This window comes from Parasteatoda tepidariorum, chromosome 8, assembly GCF_043381705.1.
Source record: "Parasteatoda tepidariorum isolate YZ-2023 chromosome 8, CAS_Ptep_4.0, whole genome shotgun sequence".
Taxonomy (NCBI): Eukaryota; Metazoa; Arthropoda; class Arachnida; order Araneae; family Theridiidae; genus Parasteatoda; species Parasteatoda tepidariorum.
Window position 1 is genome coordinate 42,599,063 of NC_092211.1, and position 20,894 is coordinate 42,619,956.

Sequence of the window (20,894 nt, forward strand, 5' to 3'; positions counted from 1 at the left end):
ATTCACAGAGAAATAATTGCGCCTACCCATCGACGCTTCCGTTGGCAGTTTTGCCGCGCACGAGTAAACTGGACTGCAGCGGAATGGAACCAGGTCGTCTTAGGCGACGAATCCAGATTCAATCTCAACAGTGATGACAATCATGTTCATGTATGGAGACCTCGTGGTGAACGCCCCAATCCTGCCTTTGCTGTACAGCAACACACCGCTCCCACAGCTGGTTGTGATGTGATGGTATGGGGTGCAATTGCCTACAATACACGGTCATCCCTAGTATTGTTGCGTGGCACCATGACAGCCCAGTGGTATGTCCATGAAATCCTGCAACCACATGCCATTTTTCAACAAGACAATACTCGGCCTCATACGGCAAGGGTGTCACAAGACTGTCTCCGTACTGTTATTACCCTTCCTTGGCTTGCCTGATCCCCAGATTTGTCTCCAATCGAACATATCTGGGATCATTTGGGACGGCGAGTTGGGCATCCCATGAGTTTGAACGAACTAGAGGCAAGGTTACAGCAAATATGGCATGAAATGTCTCAAGACATCATACAGAACTTGTATGCCTCAATGCCCGCATCGCATCGTGCAATGTGATATTAACTCCTCCATTCTTTTGCCTTTTTCTCTGAAATAAATTATCCTGTTTTTTTGATTTTCTAATCATTTACTTATATCAAAGTAGTCATTACGTATGTAAAATTTCGTTTCATTTTGGCAACTCCTTCTTGCTGCGCTAATTTTTTTGTCCACGAGTGTATTTTTAAAACTGTTTTGTAATTTCTACTTTGTACATTACTTATGACTTTTTTAAAGTATCTTAAACCAATTTCGTATCGGTTTGTAAAAAAGAATTCGTGGGTTATTATTTGACCTACATACAGTAGCAAACACTATCTTGCAAATGAAGAAAAAAAATTATACTGTTTTGACAAATGGCTAAGTTGGAAAAAAAAATTATACATAACCAATTTTTTTATAAAAATTCAGAAAAAAAACTCAGACTATTTTCAAATCAATAGCAAGAGTATAGAAGTATTTTGTTCTTCAAGACATCTGTTATTTTAAACAATTGTAATGAACTAGTATTTAAAAAAAAATAATAGCTGGGGTGTGATCCTTTATATATATATAAACTATGATCCATGTATATTTTCAACTATCTACGTGATTAAATTCAAAGTTTCAAACTGTTTAGGGCTACGTTAAAATCTCTTCTATCACACACCTGGCTTCAATCTGGGCAGCCAATTAAACATAGTGGTCGTGTTAAATTTACTGTGACTGATAGTCTTTTTGTTGGTTAAATTTTAAAGATTTAATTACCACCTCAGATGCCAACCAGATCAAAATAAACACATCAAGAAGCAAACCACTGAATGGGATTTTACGAGGACTGTTAAAAAATAGAGCTATGGAAAAAAAAGGACAATATACTTGATCATGGTAAGATGGTTCAAAATTCCAAGTATACTTGATGTTGAGAGTAGAAACGTAGATGATGGTCCGAAATTCCTTACAAATCATCGAGGTTTGTAAAGAGAGAGCTCATAGTTTGTGTCCAGGACATGATTTGAAAAGATGTCTCTGAAGATGAACTTTTTGTGAAAAACATTTGAAGCAGTATGAGCACTTGAAAGGCTTTTCTCCTGTGTGTTTCCGTAGGTGAACTTTTAAGTTGCCTTTATTCCAAGTTTTGTAAGAACAGTAACTGCACTTTATTTCCATTGGCATGGAGGTCACGAGAAAAGAATTAATAATGTCTAAAAACATAAACAAAGCAAATTATATTCTCAACTATTAAGCAGCAAATTGTATACAAAATACCATTGAAACAGTTAAGGTTATGCATTTTTTTAATCAGAACATAGCAAAAACAGATTGACAAGAAAATTAAAAAAAATAAATAAATAAAGACTACACAAAACTTACAACCATAAAATATTTACAGTTAACATCGATTATATTAGTACAAATTATGCTGTTTTGTAATTTGACTTAATATATATTGAACTTTAAAAAAGTTATGCAGCTTTTTTACAAAATGGAATATTTTTCTATGTTCTTTAGCTATCAATTAAATACGACAATTATTTTATTATTAATTGGAAAAAAAAGATATACAATAAAAAAAAAGACTTTACTGAGTACAACACATGTTAATTACAGACTGACTTTATGACTTTACATAAATCAAAATTTGAAATACATTACAATAACTTTCATATGTTGCAATAAATGCTTTTCGAAATAAAATAGATCAACAGTTCTGTTTTATTTATATTTCAATTATAGATATTTAGTTGGTATTAATTTTAAATACACAAATATAGACACATTAATAATGAAACTTTTATTTTTAATACATTAAAAAGAAAACTTTTCAGGTATTAAGAATTTAAATTACTATAATAGTAATTTGGTTTTAGTATTTACATAGATCTGTGGCTAATATTAATATTCAAAATTATGTAATCCATTTGAAATGGTGCCAACTTTTGTCACTGCATTGCTTACAGCCAAAGTTGTTCTTTAAAGAGAGAAAAATATAATTTTATAAATACAAAATCCTCATAATAATTTTTCGTTAAAAAAAAACTTCAAAAAAATTAAATTTATAATTTTTATTATAATTAGTTAAATCTTATAAATATGTTAACACTTATGACTACTAAAATTGACCAATACACTGTTTTGTTTCAAAATTATGTTATAAAAACAATTTTAAAAATGGTTAATTTAACAGATAAATAAAAGTAGTGCAGGGTTGTTTGTGTTTCGGAAAAAATCCGGATTTTTCGCTAACCGTGATCCGGAAGTTTCTGGTGATCGAAGGTTCAGACGCTTCAAAAAATCATGGATCACAAATGTTTCTGGAAATCAAATTTTCAAAGGTGGAACTTAAAAACACAGTTTATTTTATTTGATTGTAAGGGCGAGCCAGTTACTTTATAAGCTTATACTCAAGATTAATATTAATTTTTTATCAGTAAATAGTTATTATAATCATAAATTTTGTAAATTTCAATTACTTCACCAGGTCTTTCATAGGTATGTGTAAAATTTTAAATATATTTTAAGTAAACTAAGAAATATTGAGAAAAAGGAAAAAACCTTGTTTAAATTTTTTTCTAATTATTCGATTTAAACCTTTTTTTTTTTACTCGAGAAATTTTCCGGAATTTTGACTTGGGTTCACAATCACCCCTGGTAGTGTTTCTTGTTTTATTTCATGGACAATGCATGCTCGTCAATGGTAAGACATGGGTAAAATATTTGAAGCAAAATTAAATTACTAGAAATTAAGATGAAAAGAAAAATAATTAAATGCTTCAACTTAAGCCTCTTTCTTCGCCATTTAAGATTTTAAGTTAAATTTTTGTATAGAGTTTTTTATAGTTATTGCACAAAAACAAAGATATTTATCAAAAACCTAAAAGCAAACAAATACATAATATAAAACTAACTTTCAAAAAATGCTGATTGCAGAATTGTATTGGCATAATTTTGTCACGAAAAATAAAAAGAGAATCTGTAATATTACACACTTTATATCTCAAATTGTAAATTGGATAACAATCTTGAATTTTAAGTCTTTTGAACGATACATCCAGAGTAAATATTCATCATCAGTTTATTAGAGAAAATTAAAATCAAAAGGATTAAAAAGCACATTTAAAATTTTCACTCTACCTCTGTTGAGCTTGGCAGGGAGGAAAAAAAAGACTTTTAATTAGCTTAATAAAGAAAATGATATTTGATAAATTGCTTTTTATAATAGGAGGGTTGTTGTAATGGAAGATTGAACTTAATAGTACAATTTCCAATTACAGACTATAATGAATGCTCAAATCTCACCCCCCCCCCCATTACAGATTGCTAATATTTCAATTGTTCACATTCAGGGGTGATTGTGAGCCCAACTCAAAAATCCAGAAAATTTCTTGAATAAAATCATTAATGACGCATTTCAAAAAATTAATGTCTAATAAATTTAAATCTTGGATATTTTCAAAAAATGAAATTCTAAATAAATTATATGCAGTATAATTTAAATGAATAATTACTTATAAGTTTACTTTTTTATTTCTTATCACATTCTTTAAACTACTAGAAAAAATATTTACAAATGAAAGAGATGCCAAGAATAAATTCTAGTTCTAATATTTTTAAACAAAATATACAAGAATTTTCATACATAAATGTGATTGATGATTTCTTGAAATTTCTGTACTTTGAATTTCAGGTAACTTCCGGATCGTGGTTAGCAAAAAATCCGGATTTTTTCAGGAGCACAATCACCTCTGCACATTTAAACATTGGTTTTTCTCACATTAAGCCACCAATATACCAAAACAAGAGTCTAAACAAACTTGTTCTGAGTCTTGGAAAAAACATCCAATGTAACTAGATGATGAGCGGCTTGCAACTGAGACTATGACGTTGAAGAGAAATTTTCTGAGTGAAGGATTTCAAGCACCGAGAACACTTAAAAGGTCTCTCACCAGTATGTTTTCTTAGGTGAACTCTGAAATTACTTCGGTCATATGTTTTGTAGGGGCAAACGTTACACTTCATTACTTTTACTGGAGTCTTCTGGTAAAATTCTAAAAAGGTGTTGAAAAATGCTAAAAAGGGTAAAAGAAAAGTTATTTCAAGTATAAGACATAAGGTATAAAACATAAGGTATAATTCTATACCTTATGTTTTAAAATACAAATAAATAAAGTTTATAGAGTATTGAGAGAATGAGGTAGTAACTAATATCTTGGTAGTAGTGAGAGGTAACACTTGAAAGCATACTGGGATCAAATTGCATTAAACCCAGAATTTGTGAAATAGAACTAGAAATAATTATAGCTTAATTCGATACGTTAATTTTTTAAATACAAATTTCAGTTCCATTTTCAGCTTAGAGAAACTGGGTTTTATGAAACAGAATTACAAATATTCCAAGGTTATTTAAATACAATATTATCAACACAAAAAAAGGATTATTTTACTATTTTATAGCACAATGTATCAAAACTAAAATTTCATTGCTTCAAATTTTTTTTCGTACAATACATAATTATCAAAAGTCATTATTTTATTGCCTTTTTACACAATATTGCCAAAATTCACTCTCACAATTTTTTAGTGTAATATAGTGCCTACTACAAGGTTGTCTAAAAATGCAAAAAGTATTGACTAATAAAACTCCAAGTTTTATTAAAAGAGATTATAATTGGAAACTTTTTATTGAAAGTGAATGCAAAGAAAGTTTTAGTTTAAATATGAATAATTTAAAATGTTAATCATAGTGGTAGTTAGTTACCATTGAATAAGTAAAGAGAAAATATAATAAATAAAAATGAATTGTGTGTCAACCACTTTTTACAGTTTTAGTTGCCTGTCTGCTAAATAATGCTAAAATCAAGATACCACCACTTCACATCAAATTTTTTCCATGCATCACATTCCATTGAAATATACAATAATATATTTTGAATTGTTTTATTTTTAAAAACATGAAAGTATGGTGCTGATTGAGTGATAAAATGAAGTAAACAAAAATAAAAAAATAAGGTATATAAAATATTAACAAATGTATGTTACTCAACTCAGTCAGCAAGTTACAATTAATAAGAATTTTTATAGATATTATGAGTAAACAAACATCAAAAAAGTAATTTAGTCATTACTAAATGTACAAATTATTTTGTTGATAATGAAAAAAAAAAGATATTGAATATTTCAAAGAAAATAAAACAAAGTTATTTATTTAAAAATGAATTTTTAAAATTCGCAATGTTTTAACCCTGAAAATAACAAAATAATTGAATATTTTAAAAAATTCAAATATAAATTAAAGTTGAGAAAGTAATTTAAACATAATTTTTTCTTGTTATGAAATTTGTATGTAAATCAGGGCTCGAAAAAACTCAGAAATTTTACCCGTCCCCGAGGACGGCTTGTGTACAATGTACCCGTCCTCCTTTGAAACTAGCCCATCGCCTCTAAATAAATAAAAATATAATTTTCTCTTATTTATTACAAACATTTATATAAATTGCACAATGAATTAGTAGTTACTAGGATTACATTATACAGTAATAAAAGAAATATTAGCTTACTAATAGTAAAACCTAGTATTTCTATTATGAAATAATTTATTTCTTTGATGAAATAATTTAAATAACAAAGGTTAAGTTATCTGTCAATTATCATGTCAATTCATCCGATGGTACTGCGCTTTTTAAATGAATCAAATATGACGTTTGCCAGTTCCACAATCAAGCCAATGATTTACAGAGGTTTCTGCACAGAAATCTGAAAGAGGTTTTCTATTTAGGTAGATGTTCATAAATGCGTTTAACGCTTCTTGTTTAAGACCAGTAAGTAATGTGTTTTTTTGTAAGTTCATCGCTGAAAAGCCCCTTTCAACCGCTGCAGTACTCCCAGACAGAGAAAACATCAATTCCACCATGCACAGTATGCTGCTGTATTTCGAGATTAGAGGGTCATTTTAGAAGTGAGGAGCTAGACTCTTGTAAGATAACAAAAATTGAAAATGTATCACGAACATTAACGGGAAAATGGCCGTCTGCGCGGACGCAGGATTCAAGAAATTTGTTGTCCGCGGGGAATTTTTGACTGCCGAGGAAGGGTGGACGGGCGGTTTTTCGAGCCTTGATGTAAATGCAACTTTTGCTTTGAAACAAACACGAATGACTAAACAGTTGTTTATAACAGAAGTAAATCAAATATTTAATTTATAAAATTTAGCAAAATGTAACTTAAAATTAAAAATAACTACAGTTTAACTTATACTAGCTGTCTTCTAATTTTAAGACTTAGAACTTTTTTCAACAAAATTCCTTCAATTAAACTTAAAAAGCAACAAAGTAATTCAAAATCACAAAAATTTTATATAAAATTAAACCATAAATTATAGTTTGAAACAGCACAATTACAACCACATCAGACCCAACTTTAAAAAATATATATTTATCATTACAAGAACAATTTATGTATTTATGAAAGCTTTTCGTACAAAATGGTTATTGTCTGAACACAATTTGGTTTATCACTATTGTTTTGGTAACTGAACAACACAAGAAAATCTCATGTGTCTTTGAAGGCTTATTTTCTGTGTGAAACATTTAGAGCAACTTGGACATTTAAAAGGCTTTTCACCACTGTGCGTTCTTAGATGAACTTTCATGTTGCTCTTGTTCCAAGTTTTATAAGCACAATAGGTGCACTTAAATGTAGCTGGGAGTACCGTCTTGTCCTGTAGTCTCATGAGAAATTCTAAAAATTGGAAAAATAAATCAATATAACAAATTCTTCAATTAATTAAATCAGGTAACTACAGCCAATCTGCAATAACTTGAATCTCATAGTAGCAATAAAAACATCAATCCATCTGATATTTTAATTAATACATAATACTTTTTCTATAATATTTTATTTCTGGAATTGAACAAGTGACTCACATTGGATTTGGGGCTCCACAGCCTTAAAATTTTGAATCAAACCCTTTTTGAGGGATTCTTCAATGAAACTAACCTGCATTTACATCACATGGAAAAGAAAATAACGAACAATTAACCTGGTTGCAAGAGGATTTTTATGACACCAACGATATTTCATACTAATACTGTGGTTGTTGTAAGCTGGAAATACAATAAAATAGAAGTTTTTGTGTTTGGTTTTTTCTGTGGTTGACTTATAAACCTGACATATCAGAAATTTGCTATCTCATAATCAAAAATAAGGGGTTAACTTATACACCAGGATATATGGTATTTACTTCTCACTCGTGTTAACCCTTACTCTGACACTGACTTAACTTTTTCTGACCAGTTGACTCTATTGAGCATAAGATTTTAAGAAAAGGAGAAAAAAATTGTTATTTCGTTACCAACTTATTTTTTCTTCCTTTTTTCAGCTTTAAGAGATCGTTTCACTAATAAAACCAAGTTAAGGGTAATTAAAATAAAAAATAATTGAAAATTTAACATTAAATTAAAGATAAAAGGGTCCAAACATGATATAGAAACCCAATTACTAATTTTCAAGTTTTGCACTTCGAGCTATAGCATAGTGACTGTATTTATCCTTTTTTTAATTTTTTAAATGCTCGGATACAATAAAAAAAATAAGAACAAATTTCAAACATCAACATCATTCAATAACATTTTGTAATAAATTTATTAATATTTAATAAAAATACTTTTGTAGAATAATAAAACAATTAACAGATACATAAGCATTCCCCCAACAGTTTATTGTAGGCCAGAAGGCTATAGAGGTTAAGGCTTCAACATTTTGAAACTAACATCATGATTGTGGCAATGTGGTCAGCATTGCCCGTAGGCCATGTTTACTTCTCAGATAAGCTGTTATCCATTGATCTAAAGTTGTGTGTGCATCAAGCTGCTACTGAGGATCAAACTATAGTCCTTTATAATTAGAGTTCAGCGTCTTAACCACTGACATATTAAAAATAAATTGAATAATGCAATTGACACTTTCATGATGATCCTCTCCTTAAGATATATATATATATATATATAAGGCAGATTTAGCATAATTTTAGATAACAAAATAAAGAACAATAGGAGCTTTAATTGCTAAGAAGCTTAAGTCACTAAAATATGATTTTTTTCTACATAAACAAAGTTTTAGTTACAATTTATTTCGTGTGATAAATATATGCTAGTTGCAACATATTTTATGATGAAAGTTCAAATCTTGATTGTGACAACTATTTTGCTATATCTGTTAAATTCAAAGTGAAGTCATTTTTTTAGATCAGTTATTTTATTAAAAAATAATTTCTATTAACTTAAAAGTCAACATAATTTATAACTAATAAAAGTATTGTATGTGAAATTGAATTAAATCAATTCGATTCATTAAAAAATAATCTGAAAATATTCTGCAATAGTAAAAAAGAATTAATGAAAAATATTCCTGATTTCAACTATGTTTAGTTTTTTAAAATAAATATTTTTTGTAAGGTTTTTTTAAACCTTAAAAGTAAAATTTTTAAACTATTAACTAAATATGCAGTAGAAAGATTTCGAAAATTACAAAATTCTATGCCAAGTAAAATTAACTTTCATTTCAAATGATGTTAAAAAAAATGAAGGTAAGGGAAGAAGGAAAAAAGAAGTCCCCAAGATAGAATAATAATAATAATAAACAATCTTTGATAATTGGCAAATAATAAATCTTACACTTCATCCATCTATTAATATGCCCATTTATTGATAAATAAAACAATAATATTTAAAACAAAAAAGAAGCTATATTTTAAAGTATGAAAGTTCCTAATGAATAAAAAAAAATATTATTCTTTCTTAAACACTTAGTTTGGTTTAATTTAGCCTACAAAGGCAAAATAAACATGCACTAATATTCTAGATTCTTCACCGATTTATGAATTTTGGTGCATTGGTCGCGGTGTAACTCTTAAGCATGACCACTATACATATATGACCACAATTTTTATTTTTAAATTATGAAAGGTACTTTTCATAATTCAGTTTATGAATTTTAATTTGCTTAACAGCAACAGATTTAATAACACGTTTTTTCATAATAAGATTACTAAGTATAAAATTTTAAAGTTGCTTGGAAGTAAATTTGATTACACAAGGTTATCCTTAGAATATGTTTATATATATGTTATACAAACAAGATATCCTAAAAATAGAAATTTAAAACAAAGAAAAAAAAATTACCTAAAGTTCCATCTTAGTTGCAAGTAATATTAGCAAAACTATACTGTTTTTCTGTACGAATAATTTTTGGCAAAATAAGTTTTAGAATAAGAGTTCTGTATGAAATCAACACTGAGATTTAAATTCCACACGTAATTTCTGTGCTATTTTTAACAAATATATATATTTTAAAATTGCATTAGTAATTTATAATGGAAATATTTTGACAATTTAAATTCTTAATAACAAGTTTACAAAATACTAGAAAAAGCATAGATAAATTGAAAAAATAAATAACAAATTTAAGAAATTTATGATTAGGTAACTTTGGAAACTCTTTTTTTGTTATTTATTATAAGTGTAATTTAGCTAATTTATAACTTTTACTCATTATGTTTAACAAATTATTTTCATTTTGCTAAAGTAAAAAAATTGATGGACTGAACACAAGTTTCTTTGAAAAAAGTTTCTAAACTACAAACCAATGCATGCATATAAATTTTATTTCATAATAATTTAAAAAAATTGCATTCACTACTGACCTTAATTTTAATTGCTAGAAATATTAATAAAATTTTAACAAAGGGAAAATTTCAAGCTAATACTTTTTAGGTTATTTTGCTCTCAAAGTAAAAAATTTATACAGTTTTTATAAATATTTAACATGATTAATTTTATATTCAAAAGAAATAATTCATGAAAAATACATAATTTTAGAAGTAATAAAGAAATGTTAAATATCAATATGTAATGATACAATTTTTAAAAGTTAAATTTAGAAAATTTTATAGTCAAAATGAAAAAGTAATTCACATATAAAAACAAAACAAGTATATTAAACAGACTCAGAAAACTATCAATAACAAATACATAAAAAATTAAGATCTTGATGTATAAGATGTTTTTTGGTTATACTTGGCATTCACAAATAAAAATCAAAGGATTATAAAAACTGAAATTTTTAAAAATTAAATCCTCAAAAAATAGAATCAATACTAAAGAGCACATTAAGATTATTTTTTAATTAAATCATTTTTGTACCTTAAAAAAAATGAGAGAATACATAAAACAAAAGTGCAAAATAAAATTTTTGACAAAATATATGAAACAAGGGTAAAAAAATTTATGTGAGAATAATGCAAGAAACAAACTTTTAAAATAAACTATTTGGGGGAATAATTCACAAAGTAAAAAGTAACTTTTTTAACACAAATGTCTTTTTGTTCCTCTTTGAACAAAAAGAGCAAAGGGACAGGTGTTGATAGGATATCAGCAGAAAAATAAAAATTCAGAGTAACAATAAATTAGCTGTAGTTGTAATTGTTAAAACTTGTAATATTGATAAAATAAATTTTTATTATTGCGAAGTTAATTGTCATTGTATTATTTCCTATAGTAGTTTTGATTGCAAGGAAACAGGGAAGTCACTATTCATCATTGTCAAAGGAATGATATATGTCAAGAAGAAAATAATAACTTGGTGAATATGATGCTGTAATTAAATAAAGTAGCATTCGAATCAAAAAAGAATAGCAAAATCTAAATTAACTTATTTTATGCATTATTTTGTCTTTCTTTTTAAATCAAAAAGAGTAAGGTAAAATAATTGATACAATATCATGTTGAATATACCATGCTGATTGTACGATTGAATTTCTAAAGTGGGAAAATATCAGATTGGCTATTGTCAATGGATATCAAATTACTAACTACAACAATTTTCTTTTTCTTGTTACGTTTCTGTGTACATATAGCTTTCATTATGTGTCTTTGCAGAGAAATTTTTTGAGTAAATGTTTGAGAGCAATTGGTGCAACTAAAAGGCTTCTCTCCAGTATGTTTCCGCATATGAACATTGTAGTTGCCACGGCGATGTGTGCTGTATGAACACATGTTGCATCTTATGATTTCAATTTCTGGAATCATACTTTCATCTTCGATAAAAACTAAAATTAAAAACATAATTTGCTTCATTAAATTTAATGCATGTTTTAAAGAGTAGTAGTAACTATAAAAAATATTTAAAAGACAATAATATTTGTAACACAATTTATAGTTAGCAAAACTAAAATAGATGCTAGATGAGTTTGAGTACATTATGAAATTAAACAAACAATAAAAAGTGCATTTTTTAAAGTTTGTAATGAAAACTCACAATTAAACAAAACCTATTAAACACATTTATACCACCAATTTGTTTACTTTGCTAATGCTGTTCCTTGATAGCATTAAAATTTGAAACAAAACACAACATATTAAGTATGTAAAATTCACAAATTTTTGTTTACTTTTCAAAGAATCTACAGCATTTTGTAGTAAAATGTGATATTTTAGTGAATCTATGTAAATAGATATATGATTTATAAACAAGAATGTTTAAGAACATTATTGCTAAAAATATTAAAAAAAAAAAATCATGTAACTTTATTTTAAGAGGCCATTAAACAAATAGTAAATAGGAATAATATTTCAATTGTGAAGAAAAAAAATATGATTAAACGAAAATATTTAAGTTGATATATTTTTCACACATAGTTTTGTTTTATATTTTTAGTTGAAACTAGTTAAATTGAGAATACTAAAAATTTGTTTTTTTTTTATACTAATTCTTGCAAATAAAGAAATAAAAAAATAATAAATTTTCGATTTTAGTAAGAAATGTATATTTTTAGTTTAAATTTTTTTTATCAAAGAGAAAAAAATTATAACATAAGTGTCAACTTAGCATGTTTATACTAAATTGATATTTATTAAAATTTAAAAAAGAATTAAATTAAAATTTAATTTACTAACATTAATATTAACACTAAATAAAATTCTCAAAACTGAACTTATTATTTTAGCTGTTGAGCTCACTCATTGTTTTTTTCATGGCTCTAAGTTTTTTTCATGTAAATCTTAAGCTGTTATGTTTTTCAAATAACAGAAAAATAATGCTTCAAAAGGAAGATTAAAAACAAACTTAGTTTCATATAGGTGAACAAAAATTAATATAAAAGTATTTAAGTAAATTTATCAGACCAAACTAAAATTACGAGAAAAGAGTAATTAAAAAGAAAAAATTCAATAAGTTATTTCAGAAGGTGAGAAAAGAGGCATATTGATTATAAGATTGAGTTGAAGTTGAAGATTTATTTTTATTAAGTAAAATAAATTACATTTATCAAGAACATATAGATAAATGGCAACATAATTATTCCACACCAAAATTTTATATTAAATGAAAATTCAAATGTGTCTTAAAATGCCAATTAGTCAAGAGAACAGAGTAATTACAAAGAAGTTAAAAATACAGATACATAAAATGGCAATCATAATTTCTAATTTGAAGATTAATACATGCATAAATATTCATGTTTATAAAAAAATTAATCTTATCATAACTTATACTTTAAGTTTGAAGATCAATTTATGCATAAGCATTCATTTTTAAAATTGAAGTTAATAATTAGTGCAAATCATGCATAATTTGTTCAAGCATAAGCAAGTAATATTTTTTTAATAATGTATAAATATTTTTCAGAGCAAAATATTTAGTCTGTGTTAAAGCAAAACATTTCAATCAAAAATATTTGGCAAAGAAAATGCATTGAAAAATTAAATACTGCACTATTACAAGGTGAAGAAATTTAATTCAAGTATTTTCCCGGAAAGTTAACTTTTATAAATTATATTCAAGTTTCATGAATTATATTAATGGTCTTAATCTGATAGAAAAAACAGAAAACTAGAAAAGAAGAATAGAAAAACTAGAACTGTCCTAATTAGGACAGCTCTGGCTTGTAGCCCCAGGAAGAAAAGAATTTCATTAATCTAAACCATAATACTTTACTTAATTACCATTAAACATAAGATTATAACTGCATAATAGTCTCGCAATATCATCTTTCTAGCTAGCGTTTTCAAAATGTTGTCAAGCCTTTAGTAAAGACTTGACAACAAGGCTAGTAAAGGCTTTATTATGTGTATATATAATATATATGGGTCATTCTCACAATAACAGTCATTTTCATGTCCCCAGTATATTTTATGTTTGTTTTACAGCTTAAGAAGAAAAAAAAATCGGGGAAAGTGTCCTTCAGAATGCAAGCTAACAAAAGAATAAAAATAAAATTATCAATTTTTATTTTTTATTTATTTTAGGTAATTAAAATATACCAATATGTCATTCCCTCACTTGTCCCCACTGCTGATTTAAAAAAAGAAAAAAATTGTTTCTGAAATAAGAATTTTTTTTTTACAAATTCGTGTTTTTTATTTCAGAATACTGAAATATAGAATTCAGAAAATCAATTTTAAATTTAATTTCTGATAAAAATATTAACACAGCACTATTTTAAACTTTGTCCCCAGTGTTTCGCGTCATTCCCTCACAACAATGTTCTTATCACCTGCAATCTTCTTAGAATAAAAATATTTTAATAAAAACTTCAGAAGTTAACAACTGGCATCATAGAACAAAATTGCAGTATGTTTCCATCTTCAACTTAAAGAAGCTTTGCTGTGGAATAAATTTGAATGAATCAAACCAGGTAAAATTTTTTACATTTGTCATTCCCTCATGTCATTTTTTAGAGTAAAATAAAATACAACTTCATCGAGAAAGTGGATAATTATATGTTGCTTTCTTGTATGAATATAATTGTATGTGATTGACTTCAGAAATTAATTAGGCCTAACTGTTATTTTTAAATTTTATTGAATTCGTCATTCCCTCACTAGTGTATAAAGTGAGGGAATGACGCTGAAGTGAGGGAATGATTCAAGATGAGTATATTATCAAATTTTTTTTTGTTCAATCGTGCCAGCCAATTTTATTTCCCAAACCTGTAAAAACTATTAAATATATAAGACTAAATTATAATAAATATTAGATATACTTAGTATGTTATCATTTTCAAACTTTAGGTAGATGTAACTTAGATAAAAACATGTATTAAAATAAAATATCATTCCCTCACTATTAGTGTCATTCCCTCACTTTTTAAATAGTGAAAATAATTAATTTACTTATTAATTAATTTGAAAAATAAATTAAAAAATTAATAAATTAATTTATTAAATTAATTAATTTATTTATTAAATTAATTAATTAATTATTAATTATTATAAATTAATTAATTATAAATTAATTATTTAAAAAATTAATTAATTTAAATATTAAGTATAATTTATAGGATATATACTTTCTTTATAATGTCATTACATATTTCTATTAATATAAAAAGTTTCAGAGCTTTTTATTCACTTTACTTTTTTGGGATTTTATGAACTGAAAAATGACAGTTTTCGTGAGAATGACCCACATATATATTTAAAGTTGCTAATGCCATTGATATTAATTAAGGGCATTATTTAAAGAGAAGAAATATTTGAATAAAACCAAAGGATAAAAAAAATATCTGAAATTTTTTTTGTGTGGATTTTCCTAAAATTAAGGATAAGTAATTAAAACGAGAATGAAAGTTTGTAATTTCTATAAAATACGCGAAGAGAATTCTTATCTCACATCGAAGAAGATAAACTGTATTATTTATATTTCAACTGCCAGAATTAAAAATTAAACATACTTTTAATATAAAAAGAATAACATTCATTATTTTTAATGACTGCAATAACTTTCATCCTATGCGTACTAGTAAAGATCAAACTAATTAAGATTGACTGCTTATAATTATGTATATATATTAATAACTATTCAGTCAGACTGTATAGTTAAAAAATAATAAAAAAAATGATAAAATGGAAAAAACAAAACATAATTCATACACAATTTTATTAGTGTGACTTTTTCTTAGTAAAAATTATAGATGTTTAATTGAAGGGCTGGGAGCAACATAACAATAAGCAACATTTTCAAAATATTCAGGTGAGTGTTTTGGTGAAAAACACCACAATTTACACAAAGGCAATAAGATGTTTTGGTCTATTGTGCTTTTATATAATGGAGACTTATAAAGAAGGACTAATGAGAAACTTAGGAAGTGTTCACCTGAAAACAATACTAAAGAACAGTTTGATGAAACATGTCACCGTTGGTAACTATATTACCTTGAGCCCTTTATTTCTTAAAAACCTGTGTGTGATATTTGAAAAATATTTTTTCCAATAATGTGATAAAATTGTATATTAACAATGTACAGTGAATATGTGTTTCTGAAGATGCACTTTTTGAGAAAATCTTTTAGAACAGTGAGTACAAATGAAAGGTTTTTCTCCTGTATGTTTTCTGGTGTGCACTACTAAATTGCTTTTCTTCCAAGTAATATACGGACAGAAGCTGCACTTCATCTGCTTCGGAAAAATGCCATAATAATCAATAACTGAAAAAGAAAGGGAATTAAAACACATTTCATTATAGTTAAAAACTCATTAATGCAGGCAACAATAAAAAACTTCAAATCAGTTAACTATATAAATATATAGCTTTAGGTCTACTTATAAAAGAATAGTTAAACAAAAAACTTAAAAATAATGCACTAGGCATCAGGTCGTATAGTCAACAGAAATTCTTTAACTGTTGACCATGAACTCAATTAATAGCTCAGTTGCTTTCCCACACAACATGGTTATTCTTTTTGCTATTCAATAAAAGACAATAATAACAGGGATATTTATTTATTTTAATTTTATAACGTGTTGATCTTTCGTTGGATTTGTGTGAAAGTATCATGACAACCTTATTTCATTGGAGACTTTTTGAGAAAATGCAATCCGTGTGTGTGTTAAATAGTAAAAAAAAAACTTCTCAGTTGGTCAGGCAGCAAAGAGTTTTAACTTGTGATATGTCTACCAATTTACCAAGGAGATATTTTTGCGTAGCATTGTGGTTGGTAAGAGTCAAAAGCAATATAATGATCGCTGGAATTTAAACAAGGGTCTCCTCAAAGGGGACTTTAGTTTTCGGTTGAAGAATTGAGACAGATTGATGAAGCAAGAATTACAACTTTAATTAAACGACTGCCTTTATGAACTAATTTATTTAATATAATGACCTGGTTTAACAAATCAGAATTTCCATAGTTTAATTCCCCCCCCCTTACTTTTTGCAGTTGTATTAAAAACTTGATTGTGATCTTCAGTCTCTTTTTATGGAATTTCTTTAAAATCCTTCTATTTAACCTCTAGTAAATTTCCTGCATATTAATGTTAAAAAATACATGATCATTTTTTCCATAAAGGGTTGCAAATTCAATTTTAAGGTGAACCATGCCAGTTTAGATGTGATAATTTTTTTGTATTATTTGAAATTTTATAAATTTACAATTTTAATAATTAATTCCTTTTTATTAAACAGCAGATAGTAGTAATATCTTTCTCCAAAGGTTTACAGTTTCATAAACAGAGTAATAAAATTTTTTACATGATAAACCAAATACATTTTGTTTTTAGAGTAGTTATAATACAGTAAATTTATAGGTTTACCAGTTGACCAGATATTTTTACCAAAACCTTTGAATACAGTAAAATAGGAGTGATAACTTAAAAATTGTAATAATAATTATAATATGAAATTTGTGTGTTTAAAATTGGTTTAAATTTAAAGAAAATTTGAAATAATAAACAGGATATTGACAAAAAACTTGAACACCCTATAAAGTATAGATAAAGATTAAAGTAGTAAAATAAATCACAATTTTAAAGAACAGAATTTCCATCTATAAGTTGACATCAATTGCAGTTGATTTTCTACTAGTAATCGACGAAGAAATACTACACCTGAAAGAACATAGAACAAAATTACAAACACAATTTAAAAATTATCAAGATGACACTAAATGAATATTTTCTATCTTAATTAAGTGCATTAATATCATTTAGTAACTATTTAAACCAAAATTAAAAAAAAATTCAATCATAATTTTAGGTATTCCAGTAAAGTGGCCATTCTGGTAAATTACATTTTTAATGACATATTTAAAAACAAACAATTCGAATAAAATAATAAATTAAAATTAGCACAATGAAATTCTGACATGATTTTCTAATAAAGAGAATAAAGGTATTATTTAATTTTTTTGTGTAGATTAATTAGGTTAAGAGAATATTTTTCAGCTCACAAAACGCGAAACTTAAAAACTCTTGTGGGTGAAATTGAAAGAGCTATTATTTCATAAAATATTAAAGCTGTTAATGAAGAAAAAAGAAATTTCTCTAGAATTTTTACTTTATATTATTTCTATTAAATTCTGCTTTAAAATTTATATTATATTTATATATACTAATAATTATGCTTTAAAAATTTATTATTAATTATGAAATTATTCATAAATCAACTTTAAAAGACAAATCAGCATTGATATTAAATGCAATGGTAATTAGTAAATATAATTGTAAAAACACACAAAACAATAAAATTTTTATAAGTTAAACTTGTCTTTTAAAAATGATAGAAAATAGTTAAAATTTGAATGAATATATGGAGATTTTATAAAGTATCTGCTTCCACTGGCTTCAACAAAATTACGCTCCGAACAAATTTGTTTACTTTTGTTTGTTTACGCTTATGGCTGCTTATTTCTGTCCAAACTATGAACTATCACCGTAAAGATTTAATTAGACCATTCACACTGCGTCTAATAGTCCTGGACGAGCGTGACGCATATGCGAAATGTTTCGAGTAAATTGCATATGGCAGCATGCAGAGAAAATTGCAACAACACCTTTCAAGACTGTTTTTAAAATTTAATAGCTAATAATAAAATTTAATTAAATAACTGTGTAATAGGATATTAGCGACGGTCTGGGAAACATCATTAGGGATCATCCAAAGACATACCATCACAATTTTAACCCTCTGCAGAGGTGATTTCATTTGAGTGGCCACTTCCTCAATTTAGACATGAATCTGAAGAGGAAGGAAATTTTCTGCAAATCTTTATACTCATGTTACTACTCAGCAACCGACAATAAGGCTTTCGATTCCACAGTTTTCACAAGCACATATATTGCATGAACTTAGTGGTTCTTAGTGGAGTCGATGATCGAGTTTCGGCACCGGCACTTCGGACCGGAGTTCGATTCATTAATCATTGGACTACCACGGCCCCTTAAAGTTGAGAAAGCTTTTTTTTTCAGTACATTGTTTTTATTTTTTACTATTAATGATACTACAGATAAATTTAAAAAAAAAGTTTTGACACACTTTTCGGAGTTACGAGTAAGGATATGCGTTATTCCACTTGTATTCAACTGTAACAGATAAAAATAAAATGATAAATTTCAAATTAATGCAAATTATGATTCAAAACAACGTAAAAGGATATAAATAATATTTATATTAAATAAATATTAATGATGAAATAATATTTACATTATGATTAGTCCCGCAGTGGACTGATCGTTAGGACACGGTTCCCAGCAGATCACTGAAGTCAAGCATCACTGGCTGCGGTCAGTGTGCTGGTGGGTGACCCACTTGGATCAGTCTGCGTAGGGACCGAGGGTGTGCGGTATGGGTCCTCGTTAAACTGTGCTACCGTAAAGTGCCCGACTTCGCGTGCAGGTCGTTGGGCTACCGAAGCGGGGGTGCCATCCCCTCCACAGAGGATCAAAATTGTGATGGGATGTCTTCGGATCATCCTCCGGGATGTTTCCCAGACCGTCGCCAATAGCCCATTGTGCAGCTCTAGTGCGACGTAAATTAACAACAACAACTACATTATGATTCACACTTTTCTTTAGCTTTATTTCAATTAGCATAAATATTCACAAACGTATGATTTCTTCAAAGCTATGGTGCCATGACAGTTTTGAAAGTGCTGCCAACTATTTAATTAGAAGGTGGGAAGTTCAAAAGATTGTAATGTGCAAATCCAATATGATAAAATGTTTTGAGATCTATTTTTAGCTCAACAGTCTACTCAGAAAAAAGGTTTCATATTCTGCTATCACCTCCAAATTTAGAACAACAAAATCATATGCTGTCCATATAGTAAAGAAGTGGAGGGATGAAAAAAGTACGCACGATCTTCCAAGATCATGAGCCCCAAGGAAAAAGATTCATCGTCAAGACGCATTAATCCCAAGAAAGTTGGTTGGTGAACAGCGCTTATCAAATATGCAGGGAGATGATAACCGAACACGGATTCACTGTGAGTAATTATTAAAATGATGCTTGAGTGCCTCGAGGGTTTCGTGCACAGCTTCCTGTGAAAAGGCCTCTCATCCTGACAAAGAATTGGGTAATCCGATTGAAATTTGTAATGGAGCACGAAGCATGGCTAATTTAAGATTAGAAAAAGGTCATTTGGACTGATGAAAAAAAAAAACGAAATTTTTTAAGTGATCGTTACGTCTTATTTGTCGTCCAAAGAGCACAAGAATGGATTCTCAGTGCCAACTACAAACAGCGTAGTACGGAAATGGATCAGTAATGGTCTGGAGAGCTTTCCATTATACTGACGTTGTCCCTCCCGTACAAATCGATGGGATGAGTTCCATAAAAACATTTAAAAATTTCAAATGCTATCTTATGCTCGTAAAATGTCTCATGCATGGATGTTTCACCAGGCTACTGATTTTAAACACACCTCCAAAATTCTGATAAGTTGGTTTACAACTGAGAAGGGTAAAACTTTGAACAGACCAAGTCAATAACTTGACTTGAATCCAATCAAACATCTTTGAGAATTCATCGGAAGAAAAGTCGGAGCACGGAAGAATTGTTCAAAGGCAGAATTCCTTCCGGTTCTTCAGTCGAAATGGAAAATCCGCAAATTCTCGCTAGAAAACCTCGTTAATTTCAAGTCCAGATGGTGTGTCGCAGTTATAAAAAAAAAAAAGGACATGCAACGAAGCATTAAAAATTTTTAATATTTTCTTACCTAAAAATGATTAATGTCTATAAGTTCAGAAAAACTGACTAGTCTTAAAATTTTTGATTTCATTTTTTAAAACGGAACACTTACTGAATAATTTTAGCTTGATTTTAACAATCACACTAAACAAGAAATAAAATTGAGTTTGAGAAATTGAATAATAAGCTTCTAAGTTTCATAAAATGTTTTTTTTTTTAACTTCGTGGTAAAGAATTTCTATTCAGTGGCAATTTCAAAAGGAATTTTTCGAACTCTTCCTCTCTTTTAATTAATGAACAATTATCTGCCAAAGTATTTGCGTTGAAATAAAAGCAGGATCCAGTTACTTGCAATTCGTTAGGTCTTCTGGTTTGCC

At 27.6% G+C, this 20,894-nt stretch overlaps 1 long non-coding RNA gene across 2 annotated transcripts; it reads right to left on the reverse strand.

Moving 5' to 3' along the window:
* Positions 1 to 1,841: 1,841 nt before the first annotated feature.
* On the reverse strand, positions 1,842 to 18,207 carry LOC122269077 (uncharacterized). 2 transcript variants are annotated; one of them, XR_006224967.2, is made up of 3 exons: positions 18,065 to 18,207; positions 17,354 to 17,438; positions 1,842 to 16,042 (listed from the first exon to the last, which is right to left on the reverse strand). It is a non-coding gene; the product is annotated as an uncharacterized lncRNA (long non-coding RNA). The 2 variants fall into 2 exon arrangements; XR_006224966.2 differs by having other exon boundaries at positions 17,354 to 18,207.
* Between the last annotated feature and the right edge of the window lie 2,687 nt (positions 18,208 to 20,894).